Source organism: Sciurus carolinensis, chromosome 5 (assembly GCF_902686445.1).
Source record: "Sciurus carolinensis chromosome 5, mSciCar1.2, whole genome shotgun sequence".
Classification (NCBI taxonomy): Eukaryota; Metazoa; Chordata; class Mammalia; order Rodentia; family Sciuridae; genus Sciurus; species Sciurus carolinensis.
Genome location: NC_062217.1, coordinates 171,631,415 through 171,645,320, shown reverse-complemented (window position 1 = coordinate 171,645,320; position 13,906 = coordinate 171,631,415). Strand labels below are relative to the sequence as shown.

Below are 13,906 nucleotides of genomic sequence, written 5' to 3'. Positions count from 1 at the left end.
GATGCCCTTGAAAAGCAGAATAGCCTTTAAACTTACTACAGTGGCCACGACTTTCTGTTTCATTATTGTGATTAAGACTGAGCTTTTACATCAATCAGTTTCATTATTCTGTTGAAAAACAGAACTACTGGTCAAGAAATAGGCTACAAGGCAGAAGCTGGGAAGCTCCTGTTTGCTCAAGGAGCTTTCGAAAGCTCTAAGGAAAGCTGGAGGCTCCATGGCTCGATTGACTTTGGGGGTTCTCTGTTTTGCCACAATTGTTCCTCCCCCCACAGCATGATAGGGACTGTTTTGTCTTTTGTTTCTCCTTCTATAGGAAGAAATTTAAAATAAGTAATAAGTAAATAAATGAAGGACTTGTACACGAAAAGCACCCGTCTACACGAAGACTCCTACACATGGAAACAAGCAGCAAATAAAAATGAAGCTCAGAAATCAGAGTCGGCCGCAGAAGAGCGGCTGGACACTCATTCTCGTAACTAGACATTTATATTCGCTTGTTTGCGCCAACCCATAGCTGTCTCATCTGGAGATACAACCGCACTCTCCTGTATAGGAAGCAGATTACTTATGTCAGGGCCAGACTGCTTCTCAGAGTGACGATACAGAGGTGGTCACAGTCACATCACAAAGCAGCAGGTCTGTGGGCAGGCATCCACACAGAAGGGAAGTGGCCTGCTTACCAAGGATTTATATTCTCAGACCCTGGGCCACCCCCAGACATCTGAGCCCATCAAGGATGCACTTGCCACGTCATTTGGGCAAAGCACAGTAGTCCTGGGAACGGGAGGTCAGAAGGGCTTCTCACGCTGAAACTAGCTTTGCCACCTGACACACCCATCGTAACTCCACCAAGACCCACACTCCCCAACCAAAATTAGCTGACATAATTTAAGAAGCAGATCCTTTTGAGCCTCCTGGCATATTTGATTTTAATATTTCAAAACATTATGGAGTGACTTCCATATTTTAAAACACAATTTAATATGACTGATATTACATGACAACATGTGCATTTCCATGAAGTTGCACTATACATTCAGAGAAGTCTTTACCCAAATCTAATCCTGATCTCATCTTAACATAAAGTTCCTGAAAGTTCACAGTTTTTAATCCATTTATTTAAAAATCTATTTATCTTATGTTTTAAGGACAGAATACAGATTTGAAACCAGTTGTAGGGCCTCTGAGAGACTTCATATAAATAAGTCATTTACACGTCTGTCATTACTAAGCAATGGGCCACACAACAGGCAGGATTGAACCTCTGGACAGCTACTGGGAATGGGTCCATTTCTGATCTGCAAGATACTAAGATACCTCCAGGAACCAAGAACCTTGTCTCTCAGAGTAAGAAAGAGCCCAACTCCAGAGACATCTCTGGGTCCTGACAGTCTCTTTCAGAGACCCCTCTACTCTAAGATGTCAGGATATATATTCAGTGTGAATTTGAGTCATAGGCACTTCAGACTTTTTCAAACCACGAGTGAGATAAAGGTCTTTGGTACAAAGACACCATCAAGTTACAAACCAATATCTAAGTAAAACAAACATTCTAACCTGTCTTTCTGCTGAGTACATATTCCCAACTCTGACCGGGACCCAGAGAACTGAGCTCAAATATAGAAAAGCAGATATTAGGGACAAGAAGGAATTATATCTCGAAATTACTCTATAAACCTTTTGACTAATGCCATGTTCCCAGGGATTTGAACTCTTTCCAAAGTCATTATTTGTACATATTGCTTTTATGGAGTACGGTACTGGTAATTCAGTCTATTGTACATCCATAGACTAGCTTCTTTACCACATCCTGATGTTAGGAAGTCTGAGAAGAAAAGACCAGAGAGACATTCATTGTTGCACTGTGTATACTCACATCAGTTACAGGATTTTACCCAATACGGTGGTGAAGAAAACTTTAAAAAAAAAAATCCTAACAGCCTGTCAAAATGCTAGCTGAAGTTTATGTTGCAGTCACTATGGAAAATTCCAGTTCAATCCTTAATAATCTAGCCTTGGGCATAAAATAAAATTCAGTAAACTGCAGCATATGAGGGACAAGAGAAGGAGGCTATGGAGTGCTGAAAATATTACAAGCAGATTTGCAAATAAACTTTGCTTTCTCTCCACTTCCATGCTCCAGAGAGAGTAGGAAGCGAGGCAGGCTGTTGACGGACCCATCAGGAAACATCCTACCCTGGCCAACCTTAATGAGCCTGAACAGTCTTTGAGCATCTGGGTAATTCCATTGGTGACGTGGGTCCCTACACCCTTGTTCTCAGGAAAGTTTCCTATCCTGGTCACTTGTCCTTTTAACAAATCTTTTCCCATGTGTCCTTGGCGGTTAGAGTCTTGCTATCTCGTATTATCTGCATTTTGCTTCACAAAATCTGCTTATTTGTGAAATAGATGACTTTAGCATCCTTGGGGACATAGTGAAACTATGAAATCTGACTCTGAAAATGGGGTGGGCATGGAGAAGGAGGATCGACGGGCAGACGGCCTGTTTGGAAGGGACTTCAGATCCACCGAATGGTACTGAGGCCTGGCAGCAGCGGCCGAGGTGTTTAAGCTGGAATGGGAGGTCCTCAGCAAGTGCAGGTACACAAAGAGGACAGGAGGTGGCAAACAGCTGAAGAGTCACTGGAGGGAGAGGCAGGAAAGAGGCTGCCAGGAGAGAGAGTCACCCTGACTGACGTGGAGAGCGAAGGTTGACCTGGGCCGCACTCACAGATGTCCTGGGGCTCGAGCCAACCATGGTGATCAGAGCAGATTTGCAAGGAAGAGTGACAGGTGGCGTCGGGCTATGGGTTTTGGCCTGGGAGGGAGGGGAAGTAGGTGAAGCCAGGGTGAGGAGGAACCAGCAGGACAAGGGAGAGGCTTCTGCTCATTGACTGTGTTGAACAGGACACACATCGTCAGAAGACTGTCGTGCTCTCTGGAGATACACCAGAGAAAAGGAACTGGAGGCCAGCTGAGATGGTGTCACAGATGAGACTGACTAGGGCCAAAGGTGACTGATGGCGTGGGATGAGTTCAAGGGGACAGCTGTGAGAGGAGGATCCCACCGGCAACGCCTTCTCACGTGGCACAGAGGTGGAGGCGGCATTGAAGATCCTGAGCAAGGCCAGCCAGGGAGGGGCTCTTAGTGGAGACAGACGTCTGGGGCCAGCAGGGGGAAACACGTGGTGATTATTTCAAGTTCTTATGTGCGTTTTTGACTGGAAATGGTATCTTAAAAAATAAGTTCTTCACTGTCTCTTTTCCCTAGAACTTCTGTGAGGAATGCTTTCCATTAGGAGAAAAACAGGCCAAGGGATTCACAACACAATGAACTCCTTAAAGGACAAAGCATAATGCTATCTAGTAACAGGTGCTTTATAAATATTTAATGAGGCTATTAACAGTAAACCTAGTCAGTAATTTTTGCTAGAAATTCAGGGAATCCTGAATGGGGAATAATTGTTCTATTCATTTCAAGTTCTACTTTTTTTTTCCCTTTTGTAGTAGGAATGAGCAGGAAGGATCATGAGGAGGTGGTAATAGAGACGGAGAATCAGGGCTCACATCTGGCCATGCAGTACCTAGGAAAGGAAAAAGTAGCCAAGCCTTGGGTTTTCGACCACCGCACAACCACAGGAATTTCCTCTGGTAAAAATTCACCTGGGTAGAAGCTGAGTTTTAAAGAAAGAATGTCTAAATTTAGTGACCCAGTGTTAGAGTAAAAGAAACAAAGGAGAAGTGGGAAAACACTGTGCCCCGATCAGAGGGGGCCGCTGCCCTACATGAGATGTCGCTGACTGGAAAGGAATTTTTGCTAGAGCTTTACCAAAAACCTGGGGAGTTCACTGGGCCACCTGGAGACACCTGGATACTGCCTCAGCCTTGACCTCACATCTCAATTTGACATTGTGATATCAATTCCATTGATCTCTGTGCTAAACCCATCAATTTGCCACTCTTTTTTTTTCTTTCTTTTTTTTTTTTTTTTTTTTTTTTTTTTTAAATCAATACTAGTGTGGTGCATACAGATTTTCCCTTTTTCCCTGTTGAAACCCCTGGGCACAAATGGCCGATGTCCAGTTCATCAGGGACTTGAAAATCCCATGACTTGCATCATGAGGCTGGATTCCAGGCCAAAAGGAGTTCCTGGTGTAGCCCACGTGTAAGCGCAGACAGTTTGAAATTAAAGACACTTGGAAAAGAATCAGTTTCTGAAGCTGGATTTTCCATTCCATTTCTTGGGCCACTGTGGGCCCAATGGCCACCGTCTTCTCAAGGATTCACTCGGGTGTATGTGTGTGTGTGAGTGAGAGACAGGAGCTGTCAGCTTGGTGGGCTCGCTGCAGCAGTTCACACCCTCCTGGGTTGTTCCTGCGATTTGTATTTTCTCCACATACAGCATTACCTCTCCTGTATCCACGTCTGTACTCCCCACTCCACCAGCTGCTTGCTGTGTGTCCTTGGGCAGGAAGACTGACTGTTTGTGCCTCAGTTTCCCCAACTCTATTAATATGGTCATTTTTTCCTCAGAGGGCTTGTGCAAAGTGAAAAGTCTGGGCACACAGGAAGCAAAGAATGGCACCCCCCAGAGTGGACACCCTGAGTGCTACCTCTTACTATCAGCTTTACTCTCCCAGGCTGTGTCACTTGCTCAGGATTCTGGAAGGACTCAAATTCAAAACCAAGCATCTGGTCTTTCACCTGCAGTTCCTAAGGACTGCAGCCAGCAACGAGCAGGCCAAGGAAATGGCCTCCAGTGACAGCATACCCAACAGATGACCTTGAGCCCCCCCCCTTTAACAGTTTATAAAGTCGAAACGTAAGAAATTGACTGAAAGGGTAGCAGGATGCTAACGGACCTCCAACCCCATGCCTGCGGTTGAGAAGTGCTGCCCCACCCCTGGGATTCCTGGAAAGGAACAGAATCTAGATGTTTTGCATCTTCAACCAGAAGCAACACCACACCACCCTGCAAAGGTGTGGCTGTGCCCTGTTCTTCTGTAGACCTACCCAGTGAGTTTACTTGGACTGTGCCATTCAGAAATCCGTGCACATTGAGAAAGACCTGAATTTTAAGCAATAACAGGGACTGGTCACTAGTTTTCCTCTTCGGCACTGTGTGTCCACTTCACTGCCGAGGCATAAGTCAGGCCCAACAAGGCCACCAAAGCAGGAGCTACAGCCCAGCACCGGGCCTGCTGGCATTGGCCACAATGCCTGGCCCAGTTCCAGCTCCATTTTAGAATAAAAATGGAAGGAGCCAGACTCCCTGTCCCCCCAGGACATTCACTGCTTCATTTGGTCACTATTTCTAGGTACCTTCCATGTGTAACGTGTACTTTAAGTTTTGGGAATATGGCAGGAAATAGAAAAAAGTGGGGAGTACAGACGTGGGGAAGAAAAAATAAGTAGACTAGTGACTCTCTTTTATGAATGAATTGTTAAAATTATTTGAGGAGTTAAAAAAAAAATACTGCTACTCATCCTTCATCCCCCAGAAATGCTGACTGACCTGGACTGAGGTGGGAACTAACACTGTTTATTTCTTACCTTTTAATGGATTCATTCCCTGGCCTCCAAGTGTGGCATTCCAGAGAGCCAGGCTAGGGGCAAAGCCTTTAAGGCAAATGCCAATGTCCCTCCTTCCCGTGGGAGGACAGCCACCTCTAGACTTTCCTCTCTCAGGCAGGAAGTGCTCTCTCAACACACGCAGGCAACGAGACTAGACTGCAGTGTAGCACTTCTTCAACACCATGTCCTCCCCGTTCCTTTGGCTTCAAGAAGGCCAGAGCACAGAAGGGGCAGTTGAGGTTTGGGAAGATTTATGTTTTCATTTAAAAACTCCTTGTAGGATTCTGAAGGCTGCAGAGAGTTTCCTAGGTGGTCGTACTGCTCACTTGCTGCGATGGGGACGTCTGTTCGGGAGCCGTGGTCTCGCCTCTTGTTCCCATGCTCCCTTTCCCATAATCTGAGGGTCGCACAGGGCATCTGATGGAGAGGTGCGGGAGGGGTGACGGCTGGGCAAGCACAGGTGGGAGCCTGGACCCTCCTTCATTGACACTTGAGCTCCCTGTGTGCTGGTGCTTCCTGGCCTCTGATGCCCCCCCAGCCTTGGGTTGGTTCTGCCCCAGGATCAAGTCCAAGTTCCATTCTGGACAGGAGCAGAGAGGGTTGCTGCAGCTCCTGTGAAGAGCAGCCAGGAAGCTGATGGTGGTGGCTCAAGGCCATCAAAACTCTACCGGCCTTCCTGGCAGGAGCAGCGAGTAGGAGGCACCGTTCGCCTGCAATGGCTCCCGCATCTCCCCTTCCTCTCCCGACTGTCTGCGCCGTCTGACTGTCTGTCTGTGTGTATCTCCAGACCCACTGTCCCTTCCCATTCTCTTTTTCTGTGTCCCCATTTCGCTGTTACTTCCTGTCCACATTAATCTTCATGGACAAGAGAAGCACAGAGTTATATTTCTAAGTATTGATTTTACTTACTGAGTGTAATTATACATTTGTTGTTCAATTCAAAGTATGCAAAAACGGAAGTTCTTCCATTCAAGTCTGTGTGCCCCCCTGAGACACCAGACTGCAGGGGCACGCTGGACCCTGTGCGTGTCCTTCTCCTGTGAAGGTCAGCGCTTCCTTCTCTAGGGCTGCTACGTGTGGAAAGGTGCCACACTCGGAAATGTTTGCTTATTCCAAGCGATTGAGGTGTTTGAGTTAAATTCATAATTTATTTTATCACTACTGCATCCCGTTCCCAAGAAGAAAGTCAGATAACATAAGAACAAATCTACAGATAATGCCTAACAAGTTGCATTTCCTACAACAAATATGCAGTGAGGTTTCCGATGTGCTTCGTGACGAAATGGGAAACATTTCTGGGCCTTCTACTCATGTTTGTGAGCGTGTGTGCCATTGATTCCTCTTCCTTCAGTCAGGGCACAAGCAAATTCATACGACAACCTAATTCTAGACAGCTGGGTCAAGATTCAGAAGTTAAAATCTCTGGATCTGAATTTACTTAAAACCTAATGAAACTCTATCCATTCTGCCTTCTTCCTCCCCAAGCTTCAGAATACAGCCATGTTCCCTCTAGTCTGAGCATCCAGGCAACGTAGAAAGGACCCTTGGAAATCGCTAATATTGCACACCCACCGGGAGCCTTCTTGACACAACACGGGTGAGGTCTCAGCCTGAGGACACTGCCACATACGCCTATTCTTAAATCAACAAGCAAGGGCTGAAGGATGGCTGGGCACAGGAGAGAGGAGCTTGGAGGGACCTTGTCCTCACGGCACTCACATCAGCGTTCAGGAGAGAGAACTGGCAGACAGCGAGGCGCACTGGCAGGTCCTTCAGGCCTGGTGCCATGTGCCTCTCCGGCAAGTGGCCCTCCCTCCCGGGAGCACGCTCAGCTCCAGCTCGCCGTCCTCCAGAGCACAGCGGGCCGATTCCTCCACACATGTGCCTCTCCCTGCTGGGTCACAGCTGAGGACTGTGTCTCTTTTTCCTTCGTGTACCCAGTCAGGGCCAGGGTCAGCTGAGATACCAAGTGCCATTCACAGAGGACCTGAAGGTAGAAGAGGACTGGAGAAGCCAGAGGAGGCAAGACCATCTGAATCATCCAATAGAGACTGTGCGAGCGGAGGCCAGGCAGAGTCCTGGAAAGCAAACCAACTGAGGCGGAGACACCAAGTGGGCAGGAGCACGGTGTGCTGGAGAGACCCTGTGGGGATCACTGAACTTCAGCAGGTGGAGCATGCTGAGATCCAGAGGTACGCAGGGTAGGAAAGAGTACGGCGACTTAAAGAACGGCTCTTCTTGGAAGTATACCAGACTGGGCTCTCCAAGAGCAGAGTGTGGGGCCCAGAGCCTGGGAGGCAGGGTGGCAGACACCGGGAGGGGCAGGAGAGGCAGGAAGGCGGAGACCAGGGTGGGAAAAGCGTGAAGGGAATGGAAGAAATCAATAGGAGAAGCAACAGGAAAGAACAGAAATCAATGGGGCGTGGTGGTGAGTGGATATGGGGAATTAAACCAGGAATGAACCAACAGTGCTGGCAGCAGCCATGAGGCCATCAGCCAAATCCAGAGAGACCCCACTCTTATAAGCTGGGGACGGACCTGGGCCCCAGACCCAGTCCTGCCCTTCACACTGGGCGCCTGCTCCAAGCTCAGCAGAGGATGTTGTGTTGAGACCACTCTCAGGTCTCAGGCCGTCAGGCTGTGTGACCACCTCCCAGGACGGACCACGACATCCTCCTCTGGCTGCCAGAGATGCTGCTTGGGTCTTCACGGGCCAGGGGACACACCTTTCGAGACACCAGAGTGGAAGGCCGTGAGGTAAGCATGTGACTGCGTGTTTTCAAAAATGTCTGATTTCTGCTGGGCACAAATGACTCACAACAGCTGTTGGTCAAGGAACGAATGAAAGACCCCGACCTGGAAGAACAGAAGGTCACCCCAGGATGGTGAGGGCTGGGGTTCATTTTCAGAAATAAATGGTGACAGCTTTTTGGTTGTCTCTGTCTAAAGCGTACAACATCCACACTGTTTTTGCTTATTTTCTTCCCTTCCCACCACCAACAGTGACATTTTACATTCTGAACATCAAAACTTCACCCTGTGTGCACCAATCAGTAATTGTAATTATCGGTCATTCTGCTCACAACAGTCCGTGTCCACATCTCGAGGAATTTACTGTGCACAAGCCCTCGGCCTGCCTGTTTTGTCTAGGTCAGTAACATCTTTCTTCAGGATGATGAACTATTCCTGAGATCTCCCTCACTGCCCATCAGCTCCAACAGGAGAAAAGTCCTCTCTACGTCAGGAGGCTCTGAATTCACGTTCTTTTTTTGATTCTAGATTAAATCATCCCCGCATCATTTGTAGCCCATAAATCAGAAGACAACCTCAAGAATTCAAACCCAGACAGTCCTTGCACACGGACCACCTGGGCACCCAGAAGACCACCAACATGAGCTCCCAACACTCTGGTCAGGACTGCGCGTGGGCTCAGGGGCAGACTGTCTTCTCGTTCAGCTATTGGCTTATAAATAGAACCCTATTACAAGAACTGCTCATGGCTCTTTCTTCTTGGCTGAGCTACCTCTGCAATAAACCCAGAACTACACACAGAATCGGTCAAACCAAGAAGAACACAGTGGGCACGGATCCTTCTGAAGGGGGTGGGGTCCTTGCATGGTCTTGCCAGAAAGGCAGATTGCACCTTGAACTCAGGATGATTTCAGCTAAACAGTTACTTGCAAGCAGAAATCCTTCTGTGGGTGCTCCAATATGGTGTCCTAAGGCTAAACTGAGAAGCAGCAGGAAAGGCATCCTTCTTTAACATTAGTCATTTTTTAAACCAAAAAGACAAAAAAAACTTCTAATTTTAGTTTCAGCCATAACGTGAATCAAAACATGCCATTTAGTAATTATATGTAGGTGTGTGTGTGTGTGTGTGTGTGTGTGTGTGTGTATAAATAGGCATATGTACATACATGAGCGTGTATAAGTGTGTGTGTGTGGATTCAGCACAGCCAGTCAATAGGGCAAAGGGCTCCCTGCGCCCACTGCAGCACATACCTGCCTGTTTTCATGGGAGTGAGAGTTCCACACAGTCTAAGGAGGAGAGGCCACCTCTTTGTGTCCTCTCAACTCCTGCTCACTCAAACCTCTTCTGGGCCCCAAATGACCATCAGATTGTTGCTTAATTACTTGGGACCTCCCAGGCAGTGGAGGTAAACAGGGCACTTATGATGATAATCTAAGTGTGCCCCTTGGCTCACTTAGAACTACAGTCCTGTATCTCAGTCTCTGTGATTGTCATGCTCATGGGGAGGCCAGAGGAGATGGGAACTCAGTTCCTATTGTATTCTTATGGATGACTTGGATGCTTGTTGGAATCAGATTTACTGAACTCTTTTTGGACATTATTAGCAAAGCTAACTGCTGCAGATAAGGTTAATTTTTTACACTTGATGTCATGTCTCATTTGGAGAAGGCATTTTTTTTTCCAGTGGCTTTTCACCAACATCATAAAATTTTGCTAATTCATTTCCAGTAATTTAGATTCCGTTTGGACAGCAGATGAGCAAAGGTTAACGTCAGTATAAGCTAGAGCTCTAAGAACTAGGTAAACAGTGAAGCAGAAATGAAGAGGGAAGTCTGGTTCATGGAAGACAGCCATTTTCTGGTCCTTCTACACCCTCCATCCAAATCCAAAGCATCTCTGCTACATGGATTGGATCCGCTCTCAGGAGCAGGCCAGTGACCCCTCTGTGGCCATACAGGTCTTCATATGTGGCCCACATAACTGATGCTGGGGTTTTGTTGGTTAAATGTGTGTTCTTAAATCAGAGATAAGAAGGAACCGTGGCAGCACCTAAGATGGTTTCTCTTCTCCCTGAAAACCTGCTTTGAGCTCCAGGTTGTCCCTCTTCCCAACCTCAGACTGGGTGGTCATCGGTTCTAAGCGACCAAGGTTTCACCCCAGCATTCCACACATCCGGAGAACAAGGCACAACTTCCACAGGTTTCCTCTGATGGCCTTAGATTTGCAACCAGAGCAGTCCCTCTCTGCTGGGGCTCAGAAAGGGCTGAATTCGTTCAGTTACCCTTTCTCAGTCGTCTTAATTAGTGCCCTCTGAAGAGAGAACAAATGTCTGCAAAATATCATTTGAGTGTACTAAAGGAAATTAAACTGGATAATGAATCTAACTAAGGCAGAGTCCAGACCTAGAGCAGGTAGCTTTGCCTCAAGGAAAGGCAACTTCCATTTCTAAAGAGTCCACGGGTGCCTAGAAAACAGGTCTCTATGTCACAGCACAAACAAGTTCACTGAGCGAGTGAGACCTTCCACCCTGGGAAGCTGCGTGCAAGAACAGCACACCCGAGCTCCCCCACTGGCCGCTCTCAGGAGCCTGATGTTCAGGCATGCCCTCAGCATATGGAACAAAATGCTGGCCAGCTAATCTTTAATTCCAGCTGGAAGGTGTCTCAATAGTGGGAAAGCCACTTGGAAAACCAGTGATTTCACACAGCTCCTGTTCACACTCATCAGACTGCTTGCCTATCTTTGGGGCTGTATCAGGGACCCTGGGCTTCCTCCTGGTCTGCCTTGCCTGTGAGTGGACTGTGTCAGGACACGTGCGTCACATCCCAGAACCAGACTGGAATGCTGTGAGTCAGTGCGGACATGGGAAAAGGATAGCTTCCCAGGGAGGGCCTCCCTGTCTACTGACGAAACCCCACCAACTCCTGCAGACACAAGTGCAGATGACAGGTCAAGCCCGTTCTATTTTGCACTAAAATCAATCGCAGATTTACTCCTTGAGTCATTTTTCTTGAAAACCAAGGTACCTTCTGCTAAATGCTTGCTCAGTCACCTGCATGTATATGACATAGGTACGCACGTGTGTGTGCACACACTATTTTAAGAATCATTTTCTTTCCTTATTCAGGGCTTCCTCAGAACAGTGAAAGATAACCTTTGGAGACGGCTTACACTCAAATCTAGTCATTTCTGGGCTTTTCTCCTTCTGACTGAGTGCTCGGGCTTGAGAGGCCTGCTTCAAAGTGAACCCTGCCCCTGCCCCGAACGTGAATTGGCAAAAGAAGGTGACACACTGAGCCTCCCTCTGCACCCCCAAAGTAGGAAAATGTGGACAGATATGTCTCTCCAAATGCAAATCTTAATATCGCCACAATGTTCTTTTTTTTTCTGGTAAAAGTTGGTAGACTGTTTTCTTGCACCTAAGCATTAGTGGTTTTCTATGACACTTAATAATCTCTATAATTATCATTTTAATGGCTGCGCAGAGTGAATGTATGCCATAATTTACTTAACTGTTTACCTATTGTTAGGCATTTAGTTGCTTCCATTTTTCACTCCTTTAAGTTGGGATGAACATTTTTATATAAGCTATGAATTTAAGCAGCACGCAGAGATGACTCTCCATCACTAATCTAAAAATACAGGGTTTATATATTTACAGCTCACATTTGATTATGAAATTTAATCTGAGAGTAATTAAGACATTTATATTCTCAACAGCTCCCACCATCCAGCACTCCCTGAGACTGACAGGCTCTGCCATGACTAGCTACGATCACCTCAGGACGCACAGTCCAGTGAATTCTGAACCTCCATTTCCTTAGGAAAAATAACTCTGAATCCTCCTGCTATAAAGAGATTAACTCCAAGGACCAGAGGGCTTTAGGGGTGACCCTGCCAAGGCAAGCCGGTGTTCCAAGCGCCTTCATGCTGTCTCCAAACTTCAGGGCAACTCTCCCTCAGTCAGTGCTCTGGGCCAGGTATGTTCCTGGGTCACCTCGCCTAAGTCGCTCACAGGTGCATCCTAGGAACAGGCCAGGGAAATTGAGGAGCTTCCGCTTTTGATGCGCTTTGAAGTTGACCACAGGTGGCTTCAGGTGACAGACTCCCTGCTTCAGGGTAGTGGTTCGGCGTGTGGACTTCCCAGGGACTGGGCGTGCAGTCTGCTATCCACGTGGCTGCAGGAAAGTTACAAAGGAAAATCGCATGCCTCAGTCTAGAGCGGGAGAATAACAGTCCCCACGAGGCTGTTGGGGGTCACGGGAGAAAACAGAGTGAGGCGTGCAGGGCAGTGCTGGCATTTCTTGAGGATACAGAAGTACACAGCATCTGTGCAGCCCATGAGCTTGACGCTGTAGCCTGTTCTTTTCACTTGCTGGTGGGGTGCATGAGGGAACAATGAATAAAGGGTTCCCCTGGTCCCCGGCACAGCCTTCTGTGGGGTCACCATTCACTTTCAGGGCAAAATCATTATCTTAATATAATCACAATAAGTCTGAGTCCCCAGTACACTGTAAAGGAGGAGCCCACAAAGATGTGTCCACCTTAGGAATTCCTAAAGTCCAGGAAAATTCCATCTGAAAGCTTGAGAAAATGTCATCCAGCCATCAAAAGGGATCCATAGACTGTCTGCAGCCAAAATGATCAACTGCACAAGTCTTTAGCTACCCTGCCTGTCTCAGGAATCAGCACGACTCAGTTACTGTTCCCAACCAACTAGGCTGACCAACAGTCCTAGGCATTACCATCATTTTTACTCATATGGAAACGATGTCTATGTACTTAGCAACTCTGCAAAGCAGAGACGAGCGTAGAATGTTTTTATTATTATTATTATTGTTTTGCCACCAGCAGTTAATTTCTCTGATTTTTTTTATGAGTTTGATGGTTGGGTCCAACACGCGGAAGATCTTTCCAAGCCGGCAGGGTGATGTAAGAACATTCTTTCATTGCAGTTCCTGGCAAACGGTGATGATGAATAGCAGGGTAGGACAAACTTATTCAGACACACATTTTTCAGTAGTGGCAGGGAAAAAGCTGAAAAATGACTAGTAAATTGCTTCTTGTAAAAATGCTCTCTCTTTCGAATTTTCCCTAGTATGAAGGTCTTCTGCAGAATGATGGCACAATCCGTCCTGACACACCTGGACGGCAAGGGCAGTTAACGGATGAACAGGAGATGAGACTGAGCGTGGGAGTTCATTTTCTTCTTTTGCACCCCCACCAGCCCCACACCAGGTTCTTTTGTGTGCATCTTTTTAACCTGTGGGGATAAGTGTCTCTAAAAGATTATTTATTATCTCCCCCTAGCAGGCCTTCCCTGCCCCACCCACCATGCATAATCTAGGCCTCTGCAAGAATGGAACTGGGTGATTGATGGACCTCTGGACCATTCCTTTATTTTGCCTGCTCTCTACAACTGCCCAGTTGGTGGAGTTTCAAATTACAGAGGTCTCCTAATACCCCCAGCATCTGGTAAAGCACCCACTTTTCACTTTCTCTATAAGCCTTGCCTTTCAGGACATGGGGTGGGGGATGATGGAACGGAGCCTGAGGCATTCAGAGCTGAAATGGCTG

The 13,906-nt window shown here is 47.1% G+C and overlaps 2 protein-coding genes across 5 annotated transcripts in view; one reads left to right on the top strand and one right to left on the bottom strand.

The window, feature by feature from the left end:
• Positions 1 to 13,906, bottom strand: part of Dock1 (dedicator of cytokinesis 1) — a 455,412-nt gene that overhangs the window by 220,466 nt on the left and 221,040 nt on the right. The window lies entirely within an intron of this gene.
• Insyn2a (inhibitory synaptic factor 2A) overlaps positions 1 to 13,906 on the top strand; it is a 56,433-nt gene that overhangs the window by 2,410 nt on the left and 40,117 nt on the right. Inside the window, exon 1 of one of the 3 annotated variants that reach the window (XM_047552002.1) lies at positions 13,672 to 13,804. The exons of the other annotated variants lie outside the window; for them this stretch is intronic. The gene's annotated coding sequence lies outside the window, so the exon portion shown is untranslated. Of the gene's footprint in view, positions 1 to 13,671; positions 13,805 to 13,906 lie in introns of those variants that run through there. 3 annotated transcript variants of the gene reach the window in all.